This window comes from Sander lucioperca, chromosome 12, assembly GCF_008315115.2.
Source record: "Sander lucioperca isolate FBNREF2018 chromosome 12, SLUC_FBN_1.2, whole genome shotgun sequence".
NCBI classification, from domain to species: Eukaryota; Metazoa; Chordata; class Actinopteri; order Perciformes; family Percidae; genus Sander; species Sander lucioperca.
The window spans coordinates 16,583,862-16,596,804 of record NC_050184.1 but is presented as its reverse complement, the minus strand read 5'-3'; positions in this window follow the sequence as shown (position 1 = coordinate 16,596,804).

The window sequence follows — 12,943 nt, the reverse complement described above, 5'->3', positions numbered from 1 at the left end:
TTTTTACCTGTGTGGGGCCAATGATGTTTGCAAAGAGCAGTCAGAAGTGCCAAAGCAGGATTTCATTGAACTGTTTAACTGCCTGGACAAACTGGAATTGGACCACTGCCTACATCAACAGGTTCAGCAGCCTCTTACACTGATTATAGCACAACACATTCTCAGCTGGATACAGTCACCGCCAGATGACGGCAGAGGCGGCGCCAGGGAGGGACTAGGGGGTGCTGTAGCTACCCCTAGGATTGCCATAGCACCCCCTTAGCACCCCCAAGAAATTGCTGTGGTTGATTTATAAATAAATAAAAAATTGTTGATGTGTAAATAGTATAATTTATATTTGAAAAATGAATAAATACATTAATAAAACAAACCGATTGTTTTTAGGCTAAAAAACACAGGTGATCATATTCGGTCAAAGGGTGCAGCACACATTGAACTTTTGACCTTACTTCCGCAGTAACGTATTCACAAAGAAGAAAAAGAGCTCAATATTTGGAGCTGTTAGGATTAGACAAGTGAGTCTAACGCTAGCAATGGATAGTTTTTTACTCCCTAAACGTCAAGGTGTGGAGACTTTATCAAAATCTGTAAATGAGACTGAGAGATATGGTGAACTTGTCAACAACCGGGACGAAGAAAAGCGGCCAGAGGAAGGTGATCTGACCACGGCTGTGATTGCTGCTGAGGATGCTTAACGTCACCCTGCTGTACATGACATTAGACCAAGGGATCACACAGCCAGGCCACAGTGGGTGAGTCAGCTGATAGGGGTCCATGCAAGAATGTTACTCTTATCGCTGTCTCGTAGAAGAACATTACAGTGAGCATGTGTTTTACAGAAATGTGAATAAATGGATCACCGAATCTAAATTTATACAGTGCACTATATGGAGGAAATATTTATTCATAATTCAAATTGAAAGTCCAAAGAGAAATTGAAAGTCCAAAGAGAAAACGAAGCGAGATCAAATTAAAAATATTATTATTTTTTTAAATTTTCCATTGATCAAATTAAAAATATTATTATTTTTTTTTAATTTTCCATTTGGCTTTTCTATTTGGATTTAATATTTGGCTTTTGAATTTAAATTTAACATTGGCTTTTCCATTTGGATTTAATATTTGGCTTTTGAATTTAAATTTAACATTGGCTTTTAATTTGGATTTAATATTTGGCTTTTGAATTTCAATTTAACATTGGCTTTTAATTTGGATTTAATATTTGGCTTTTCGATTTCAATTTAACATTGGATTTTCATTTGGATTTAATATTTGGCTTTTGAATTTACATTTGGACTTGACACATGTCAATGTAAATGAGGAGGCGTGGCCCAAAGGCTGGTGGGAGGGTCTGAAACGAAAGGGGTGCAGAGGCACCTTATGAACAGCAGGGGGAGCTGACTGCTGGGGAGCACACTGTTGAGGAGCATCTGTCTGCAGCTTGGCCACCAGGCTGGCTTATCCTCTTATTTCACATGATAGAAACTGATGATGTAGGCTAAACACAAAACACATTTCATGCAACAACAGTGAAGTTTTCATGTAGATACTATAATTGGGCCCGTGTTAGTGAGGACTAGATTAGGACTGTATTTAAAGCTGATTTTGGTTTCCATCTTCGCCCCAGGTGTGTCTGTTTAAAACACGGACGGAGACAACTTCTCTCTTCTGATGTTTTATTTAATTAAGCAACAGTACAAACATGGGTGTGGGTAGCTCTGCTACGTGTGTTTGTGTGTTGTCAGATCTCGAGGACACACACACACACACACACACACACACAATCTCAACCGGGTAGTCATCGTCTGAACTGCGACCTTGCCCTCTCCTTTTTCTTTCTCTCACTTTTTTCTCCGGGTGATGCGTGCAGTGTGAGGTGCGTGTCCGCGCTATTCTCCAACACGTACTCACAACAATCACTCCTGATTGACGGCCTTTTGTACAGCCCGTGTAGGCTACTTTTTCGTTCATTTGATTTCCGATTTTGAAACAATATCCAAATTTGAAAAATGGGTCATTTTAAACCTTGTTAATATCGATGACAATTTGTTCAAACGGAAAACGTGTGTGAAATAGCAGATGGAAATTATAAAAAAGCAATCGATTCTATAATCTAGATCGGGAGTTTGCCGTAGCAGCAGCAGCAAACAACTGGAAACTTCTTACAATTTTTGTCTGCTATTTCACCACTAAATTCACTATTGAGACTTTTTTATGCGAGCAATTAACTGTGTAGAGTTTGAATATGGGCAGTTTTACAAACATTGATGGCCAACTGCACATTTTCTCCGATGTTGTCAGAAGCTTCAGTCTGACGGGACAGCCAGCAGGTGGCGGCCGGGATCGCCTCCCTGCTGGCCGGCCGGTGATGCTCACAGACACCGCTGTCAGCTGGAAGTCTCTCAATAGAATCATGGACAAGTTTATTTCCTGAAATATGGCTCGTTTTATGTTTGAACACATTGTCATCAATATTAACAAGGTTTAAAATGACCCATTTTTCAAATTTGGATATCGTTTCAAAATCGGAAATCAAATGAACGAAAAAGTACACAGGCTGTACAAAAGGTCGTCAATCAGGAGTGATTGTTGTGAGTACGTGTCGGAGAATAGCGCGGACACGCACCTCACACTGCGCACCACCCAGAGAAAAAAGTGAGAGAAAGAAAAAGGAGAGGTCGAGGTCGCAGTTCAGACGATGACAACCCGGTTGAGATTGTGTGTGTGTGTGTGTGTGTGTGTGTGTGTCCTCGAGATCTGACAACACACAAACACACGTAGCAGAGCTACCCACACCCATGTTTGTACTGTTGCTTAATTAAATAAAACATCAGAAGAGAGAAGTTGTCTCCGTCCGTGTTTTAAACAGACACACCTGGGGCGAAGTTGGAAACCAGAATCAGCTTTAAATACAGTCCCAATCTAGTCCTCACTAACACGGGCCCAATTATAGTATCTACATGAAAACTTCACTGTTGTTGCATGAAGTGTTGTTTGTGTTTAGCCTACATCATCAGTTTCTATCATGTGAAATAAGAGGATAAGCCAGCCTGGTGGCCAAGCTGCAGACAGATGCTCCTCAACAGTGTGCTCCCCAGCAGTCAGCTCCCCCTGCTGTTCATAAGGTGCCTCTGCACCCCTTTCGTTTCAGACCCTCCCACCAGCCTTTGGGCCACGCCTCCTCATTTACATTGACATGTGTCAAGTCCAAATGAAAAGCCAATGTTAAATGTAAATTCAAAAGCCAAATATTAAATCCAAATGAAAATCCAATGTTAAATTGAAATTGAAAAGCCAAATATTAAATCCAAATTAAAAGCCAATGTTAAATTGAAATTCAAAAGCCAAATATTAAATCCAAATTAAAAGCCAATGTTAAATTTAAATTCAAAAGCCAAATATTAAATCCAAATGGAAAAGCCAATGTTAAATTTAAATTCAAAAGCCAAATATTAAATCCAAATGGAAAAGCCAAATGGAAAATTAAAAAAAAAATAATAATATTTTTAATTTGATCAATGGAAAATTTTAAAAAATAATAATATTTTTAATTTGATCTCGCTTCGTTTTCTCTTTGGACTTTCAATTTCTCTTTGGACTTTCAATTTGAATTATGAATAAATATTTCCTCCATACATTATTTTGACCATACGTGCAAGTGTGAAAACTGTGTGAGGATACATGAGCGTGTGTGTTTATGTGTGTGCTTGGCTATGGGTGGTGTATTTGGCCTGCTGCATTAATCTTCTGAGCCACTGTATGAGAGCTGCAGTAATGATTGTTTGAACCCGGCTTGTTGGCTGGGATTTGAAATATGTTTGGTGGGCTAATCAGAGTTCTATGGTGCTGTTGTATCGGCAACTTTAAATCAATCTCTCTCGTTCGCTCGCTTAGTAAACCGCGGCGGAGATGGGTGGGCATCTGCCCGAGTGTGTGTAACGTTACATTTCAGAACACCCTCACTGAAACGTCCAGCAACCCCAAAGCACCAGCAAAAGAACATCGCTGGCGCCGCCACTGGATGACGGTCCTTTCAGGGGCCGTGGCAGTTGAGTTTAGCTGACAAAAAGTAAGCGTCATGCGGCGACAACAGTTATATGTTTAAGCACCAAAACGACTAGTTAAGTTTAGGAAAAAGGTCGTGGTTTAGATTAAAACACTCCAGAGGAACAAACACACGTTTCCTGGATGAAAGGTTTTTGTTTTAGCCGGAAAGCGAACTCCGCTCCCCAGCTTGAAAGCGCTGGGTTTTATGACCCACCCATTCACCCTGACCTCCTCCCTACGCGTTCCACAGCGTTCTTACACAGCAGCAGTCAATGTGGTGTATACAGCAAAAATATGTGGACTACATACGAATTGCAGTGCATTACTTTTCGTATGTACGAATGTTTCATGAGAACAGCCTTCAGAGCACTTCAATTTGTTCTGGCGACATAGGTGTTCTTTTTGCGGCATCCACCCAAGCAGAGTTAAAGTACTGACAGAAAATCTTTATCTAGTTCAGCCGGCAACACCCATCAACCAGACCTAAGATGATGCACCCTGACAAATCATTAAACATCACACCCTTGTCGGCCTCTCTCACTGATAAAATGGAAGCGCAGATGAAGACGACAAAAACAGCTCTCTCCTGCCCGGGATGACGAGACTGAAGGCCAGCAACGTCACCAAAAGTTTGTCTCATCAGCCTAACCCCCCCCCCTCCGTTATATCTTTGGAATAGGTTGCTCTTCAGGTGAAGTCCTGATGTCAATGCATGCTGTGGAAAAGGCCTGTATCTAATCCTCTTCATCGTTCTTGTTTTAGTTGCTCTCCATCTGAGTAATGTACACGTTTATTCTTTTCATTCATAAAATACCAATTTGGACTTAAATACTCAAAGATGCAAAAATCCCGTAGGATATTGTTTTACCATCCCAATTTTTGAAAAGAAATGTCCTCATGTTAAAAAAGATATTTGCGATTGAAGTTGTGCGTCACAGCATTTAACACCCGTTCAATACAAATGTAATGTGTTCCGACAATACGCAGGATTTGGTATTCTTTGCTACATCACGTTCACACACATTCTCTCCCTCCCAATCTCTCTCCCTCTCACTCTCTCTCCCTCTCTCTCTGTAAACATTGACTGAGGAGGACACATTGCATGCACAGAGAAAGGGGTCAGTCAATACATACCAACTATATTTATTGGAACTAAAGACCAGCAACTCATAGGCCATCTGGATGTTTGCACAGTGCACTGAACTTGCACCCATTCTTTCTTGGTGCTTGTTTGTATTACAAAGTAATTGTTTCCAGCAGAGACTGCCACATGGAAAAATGACATTGCAAACACGATGACAGAGGGTTTCTGCTAGCGGCTTAACCTCAGACTACACAACTGAGATGAATGTGTCTGTTTTGAAGCCAAAAGATTACCAAGCTTTTTGGAATTGGGGCTTTATTTCAGAAGATTTTTGAAATGCAATAAACTAAATATGGTCTGTAAAGGACATCAGTCGACTGACTTGCCTTTTTTTTTACTTTTAGAACTGAAATCATGAATTTTCCCTACAGCCTCTTTTTGTACAAACTAGTCTATATCCTCGACGTTCCACTTCCGGAATTGCTCCGGTGCCGCAGGAATTTCAGCCAGATGCATGCCTTTTCGCTGATGTTCGTTTCCTTCCTCTTTCTTTGCGTTGGCATTTTAAACTCAAAACGGTGGATTTATGAGGACTATGGTTAACTGCTCCTCAGATCTCTGCAGGGTAAATCCAGACAGCTAGCTACTATCTGTCCAATCTAAACTTAACTAGTCGTTTTGTGTCCTAAACTTAACCGTAATGTCCGCCGAAACGACAGGCAGCTTGTTCCACCAAAATAAGTTCCTTCCCGAGGCTATTTTGCAGCGCCGCTCCCCCATGACAATTGTGATTGGTTTAAAGAATTGCCAATAAACAAGAGGACGTTTTTCTCCCATCCCGGAATGATGTGTGGACTAGCCAGACCCTCATCCGCAGCGTTGTGGTTTTATGTTTATACCTACTTTAATTAGCAGCTCGTTTTCTTAATCCCACGAAAGCTCCGCCAGTGTTATACACCTGCATTCCACTGATACGTTGTAATTGTTCTCATTATTGCAGCCATACTGATGTACATAATGCGCCCCTCCAGTATAAATATTTCTCACTTTTATTCTTACTTTTTTCGTTTAGGCTACATCAAAACCTTTACAGAATTTTCACAAATGTCCTGTAAAAAGCAATTTAAATGCTAATCTAATGGAAATCCCAAAACATAACCTTAGTAACAGCCAATAATGCCACATATACCAATACTCCATTAAGAGAGGCATGCACATTGTAGCGTCTGTACCTCGTTCTGCACCAGGCTGTTTGAGCAGAGCATGTTGGCATGGTGCAGAAATGAAGTCTTTGTTCATTTTAAATGAACCGAACAATTTCTTCTTTTCATTTTATTTATTTTTTCTTTTTTTATAAAATACCATCCCTTTCCCAATAACACACAACATTCTGGGTAAAAGAGAGAAACTAAACAGGCAACAAATTGAAATATATTGTCCATGTTAAAGTAAAGAGGACTTATTTATACTTTACCCATGAATTGATTTAGTAGTCCAAAGAATTATATAAATATTTATATTTAATATAATTACATATAAATGCTTAAAACCACTTGCTATTGTTCGTGTGTAGATCAGTGTACATCTGATCTTTGTAAATTAATTTCTCTAAGTCATTTAACAGAATAAATATAAGTGGTATTCTGATGTTATTTCAGCAACAACAAAGCCAGTGAGAAGTAGAAAACATTTAGAAAATGGTTGGAAGTAAAGAATCTAGACCTTCTTGTTGCTTTCATGCTGCCAGCTCAGTTCCCTTAGGTAGCACCTTAAGGCCGTTAGGACTATGGAAGTGGATTTGAGGAAGTTAAGAGACACTGTGTAGGAAAACCTGGGTCTATCTGTTGTAATGGTTTCACTGTTTCCATTACACCTTCAATAGCCCCTTTAACCCCATACACAGAGGTACGATCACAGAATTGTTCCTCAGACTCTTATCCAACACATCAGCCGTGAAATTGAATCCTGCCATCACATTGCAGATGCATCTAAAAGGTGTGCAAGGATAAAGAGAAACCTTGGAATTGTCAGATGCTCCAGCTTGAATGCACACACCCATACACTGATGCACTGACATCTTATCAAACCTAGAAGATAAAATGGGAGAGGATGGACGGTCCCTTCTTCAATATATAGGGTCCTCTCGGCCTCACTGTAGTATTTAACCTCAGACTGTTTCTGTGTTTTTTGTTTCTTTTGTGGGTCTAGACCCAATAGATGGCTTGTCTTCTAGATCAGGGGTCTTCAACGTTTTTTAGGCTAAGGACCCCTTAGCTGAAAGAGAGGCGGCGTAGGGACCCCCTACATATATAGTATAAAATTAAGTTGCATGATAAACTGGGCCGGATAGATGAAAATGAATGGATAATAATATATTATTTATTTGTATATATTTATACATCACGTGAAAGGCACAGTGAATCCTTAAGCTAAACTGTATAGCTACCATAGTGGCTACGTTAACTATAGTAAGTTTATCTTCTGCTTTATCTTTTTTTTTTTTTTTTTTTTACAAATAGGCCAATTTGTCTTTTATTTTAATATGTTGGATTCGTATTAATGTACATTTTCAGACATGATTTAATTTTTGAAAAAACATTTTTTACATAATTTAGCTCCCCAAATTATGTAAAATTAATTATTTTAATTACCAAATTTCTCTCTCATATTGCTCCTCATAACCACTGGAAAAAAAAGAAAAAAAGTCCTATTATTATGGACGTCATCTGACATTAAGTGTTTCTGCTTCACATTTTCAGCAGGGCAGCGGAGCGGCTGTGGGTTGACTCCACACGGTTCTCATGGGGTTTATAAGTCCTAACATGAAAAAGCTTAACGTGGTTTAATGTACCTAAACAACGATCAATCATCACCATATTTCTGGTTTGATTTTTTTTGACAGTTTTCAGTGGTTATGAGGAGCAATATGAGAGAGACATTTGGTAATCGTTTGTAGCCTGCTGAACTTAGACCCACATAGAACACAATAACTTTGTCGGGGTTTGTTTATTTCTGTAATATTTGCAGTACTTTCAATTTGACAAAAAGGCCAAAACCAAAATTATTAAAACAAAATGATCCAAACATACGGCAGTGGGCTTAGAACACTGACATAGAAAACAAAATAAAACAATATAAATATACCTTCACAATAAACTCCAGTTGATTCTTAAATGTACAGTTTGACTTAGAAACCACTTACATTTCACAGAATACAGACTCCGAAAATAAACGGGCTTCACCAGGGAGCGCACAACTTCACACACTTGTTACTCTGTCTTGCTAACACATGGAAACACTGGCGTCGGCCGCTACACATGAGATACATCGACATCCATCCAAAGTCAATCTCATCTATAACACATCATCCAGTTAAAAGATGAACACAGATACCATTTTAACCTTTTTGTACATACATGTTTTTAACCAGTTATGCAATATTTATCTATTTATTTCACACGATGTACACAGGATTCTCCACAGTGCTGTTTCCCTGATCGGCCCCAAAAGAAAAAGAGAGCGACCAAGAGGCACCGCGCAACGCGTGTGACACCGCCCAACAGGTTCTCACACTCATCTCGTAAAATACGGACGCTTGGTCAGGTGCCTTTGTCGTTCTTATTGACGCTAAAAGTCTCCTTTAGCACTATAAGTAAACGCGCTTGGTCGGGACTATTGCCGTCCCTTTTGACGCAGTTATGTTAAGGAAAAGGTCGTGGGTGGGCTTACGGTTCCTTGACACGCGGGACGAACTGGATGGTTATGTTTAGGAAAGAGTCGTGGGTGGGCGTACGGTTCTGTGACACGCGGGAGGAAAATAAAAAGCGACTATAGCAAGCGTGACAAGCGGGATGCAAACCCCGCTCTCCTGGGTGAAAGTCCTGTGTTTGTTTGACCCATCCACCACCCCAACCAACCTCCTTGCATGGAAATTCGCCCTTACATACTACTCGCTAAATCCTATCTAACTGCTGCTCTCCCCAGGGCGTTACACAAATACGCTGAAAGACGCCTTTTTCGTCACATCAGACGCTGACAGCCACTGTCCAAACGTCCTTATTTTACGAGTTCGGAATGACAACGGGTTGCACCACCACTTAGTGGCTGGGATAACTACCTAAAATGTACCCTCTGCCAGCAAACAAACAAACATATGCACATTTCTTTCATTTTTAGAACACAAAATACATACCGAAACAAACCAGAAATAAATGTGATGGGGTTGTTACAACCAATTCACCACCCGGCTACACGTTGATCATTGTTTAGGTACAAACTTTTTCCTCGCCATAGGCGCCAATGAAGAAGACAACGCTAATGTGAGATAACTTCTATAATCGTTGGATTTCGGTTTAGTACTTTTGACAGGCTTAAGTGTTCATTACAAGATGATGGCTCGTTGTTTAGGTACATTAAACCACATTAAGCTTTTTTTCACGTTAAGCAGAATGGCCCGACAGGCAGTGTTGTGAACAGAGAAGCATGTAGCCAGCGCAGCAGCAGAGCGGCTGTGTCTGCTCTGTGGGGATAGAGATTGTTGTGGATTTTTTGGCATCTGTCGCTCAAGAATTATAGGCCTATGTGTTATGGATTTTTTTTTTTTAACTAAATTGAGCTCGAGGTTTTCAAAAAAAGTGGTGGGTACAAAATGACTCATGACGAAATCTGGTAGGTATTGTAGGTACCCACCGTCCCCACCGAAATCGACGCCTATAGCTTCAGTATCTTGTATGATGTCTCAAACTCTTTGCTTGTTAACTAGTTTTCAACAGAGTGTTGTCTGTGGTTAGTTCACATGTCTGTAATAAAAGCAGGACAGTCGCGGACTATCTATACTGTCAAAGTCAGTTAAACGGGTGAGGATCACGCTGTCGGTAGCCCGCCAGTTACAAACAGGCTCAGTAGTGAACGACACGGTAACATGCTTTCAGCTCAGTTCCCCTTAGGTAGCCCCTTAAGGCCCTTAGGACTAAGGAAGTGGATTTGAGGAAGTTAATAGACACTGTGTAGGAAAACCTGGGTCTATCTGTTGTAATGGTGCTGAGCTAGACAGAGAATATTCGGTTAAAAAACAGGTCGGTGATGCTGTTTTGCCCTTATTGGTTTCCATGAAGTAAGCTGGTGTGTTTTATGAGGACTGACTGCGTTGGATTCTCTTTAAACAGTCTATTGTCGGACGATCATTAACTAAACCCATGTAGAAAGACTAATAAAGCGTCCAGCGTATGATTTTAACAATGTGTGTGTGTGTGTGTGTGTGTGTGTGTGTGTGTGTGTGTCAGTCAATCGTAAAAAATGTGGTCATCACTGTGCAAATTCTGATTTGAACACAACTTGTGCATAATGATGGACCCACCTTACCTAATGCTTTAGTTGATGTGTTGTTCATGCGTGAGGTCATGAATGAGAGGCTATGAACTCATGCCAATTCCTTATGATTCATAAGATATAAAGGATTGAAGTAATGCACAAATCATAAATTAGCTTAATTCATGCATGAATTCATAATTCATGTACCCTTACCGTAAAGTGTTACCATAACTTTAGTTCAAGCCTGTGGCAGCAGTTCCAAATAATTTGTTTAGTGCCATGCAATGAAAAATATCTTTTCACAAAGTTTTTCACAAGTTCAGTGGGTGCATTTTCCAAAAGAATGCTTTAATTCTGAAAAATAAAGTTGGTCCCACACGAAACTCACTCAATGTCTTTTGATATTATTTCTTAGATAATGTAGGCTACATACCAAGAAAATTCATAAATATTAACTGTGATACCCCATTATGTTGTGAGCAGTAGGCCTACGTGTGCTGTTGGCAAAATTGTGTCTAATCTGTCTGTGTCTGTGTCTGACCTGGGCTGGCACATGCTCACGTTAAAAAGCGTGTGCGTGCACGAGCACTACGGTCACGTGCAAAGTGTCCCGGTTTTAGTTCCGGGAAATCTGGTCACCCTAGTATGGTGTTAACACACATTAAAAACTTTGAATGATTAAGGTATGTACTTTTACTAAGTAAATGTTTTTGAATTCGTTACAAAACTTAAGGGTGTTTTTCCACAATAAAATGCCACTATATGATACATTAATCAAGACTTTGAGTAAAGCCATGTATGGCGTATAGTATGGTGCATGTGCTGTGAGGCGAAGTTCCAATTTTGGATGTTTTGAATTTGAAAGACTGTTGCAAGAAGCTGCATAAATATTATTAATGTAGTAAAACTTTAAGTGACAGGCACCAGGTGCAATGATGCTGGGATTTTTCCCAAGACAAAATTCTTAATGAATCTGAGATAGGGACAGTGACAACAAGTGCAGATGCTCTGTTTTCATCGCTCCCATTAGAGCTACAGAAACTTGCAGCTAAGAGGCTCTAGTCTTGCCAAAAGATGAATTAGTCAAAGCCTTTTTTATCAGCACAGATTTCACTTCTGACACTTACTGGCAAAACTAAATGAGAGCAGCCAAATCATAAACGCAAATATTGTTGTTAATATTGATTAGCCTGTTCTCATGAACCATTTGTTCAAAAAGCTACGAAAAGTAAATGGGTGTGTGTTTAAACACAAGACATTCAAGCCAAGGAGCGGAGTTCGCGTCCCGGGAGAACAAAAGACCAAAAATGTGTGTTTCTTGGGAGTGTTTTAATCCAAATCAAAATCATTTTCCTAAACTTAACTAGTCGTTTTGTGTCCTAAACTTAACCGTAATGTCCGCCGAAACGACAGGCAGCTCGCTGGCGCTCAGTACCCGGCTCAAAGTCACCTATTCTCGGGTTAACTGAACCCCCAACTACTGCTGATACAACAGAGCACCATGCGGAGCACGGTCACGCTAGCCAGCGTTGCAGAGCTCTGTAGTGGCTACACGCCTCTACTAACTGCCGCTGATACGAGCTGTGACAGAGTCGGACGAAAAGTTAAGCTCTGTAATTCGTAAGCATTTCACGTTTTTTTTTTGCTGTTTGCACCACATTGACGGCCGCTGTATAAGAACGAGAGCAGAGTTCGCTTCCCAAGGAAATCTAAAGTCTTCACCCAGGAAATGTGTGTTCCTCGGGAGTGTTTTAATGCAAACCATGATCTTTTTCCTGATCGTAACTAGCCTTTTTGGTGCCTAATCTTAACTTTCGGCGCGGCAAAACACTTGTATTTTGTGGACTAAATTTGACCGTAATATCCGCCGAAGCGAGCAGCTCTGTATCCGGCTCAAAGTCACCCATTTTTGGCTAAACACATCTACTAACTGCTGCTGATACGACCGAGCTGTGACGGAGGTCCATTAGCCCGCGTCGTGAAGCTCTGTAGCGGCTTAAATAACTAGCAACTGGTGCTCGGCGTCATGGAGCTCGTAGCCAGCTGGCGTCACGTGACGCTGGGTGGTCACGTGAAATGCCTTGTATTGATGAAAAAATTATGTTGCACACTTTATGCTACTGCTGTAACCAGTAAGGATTCTTGCATGTCTTTATACTTCTGGGTGTATTTTGAGTGACCATGTTGTAGGTTTGGGCAAAACAGGAGCTTTAAATAAAGGGAGTTCATTTGGCAAGTACTTATGCATCTAGGGATTGAGAGTGCATGTATAAGTCATTAGTGTGTGTGTGTGGGGAGAGAAGGAAGAAGAAGAATGTCTTCCTTGTGTTTAGGCATTTATCATATTACCTCTCCTGCCTGGGGGAAGAGTCACAAGGGACAGAGAAGGTTGGTGAATACAAGAGCTGTAGTGCCAACTGACAGAGATGAGAATAAACATGTTTTAATTTGTTCCAGTATTTAAGGCGATCCTGTATTCAAGAGGCCTTGTTTGTCATTGAT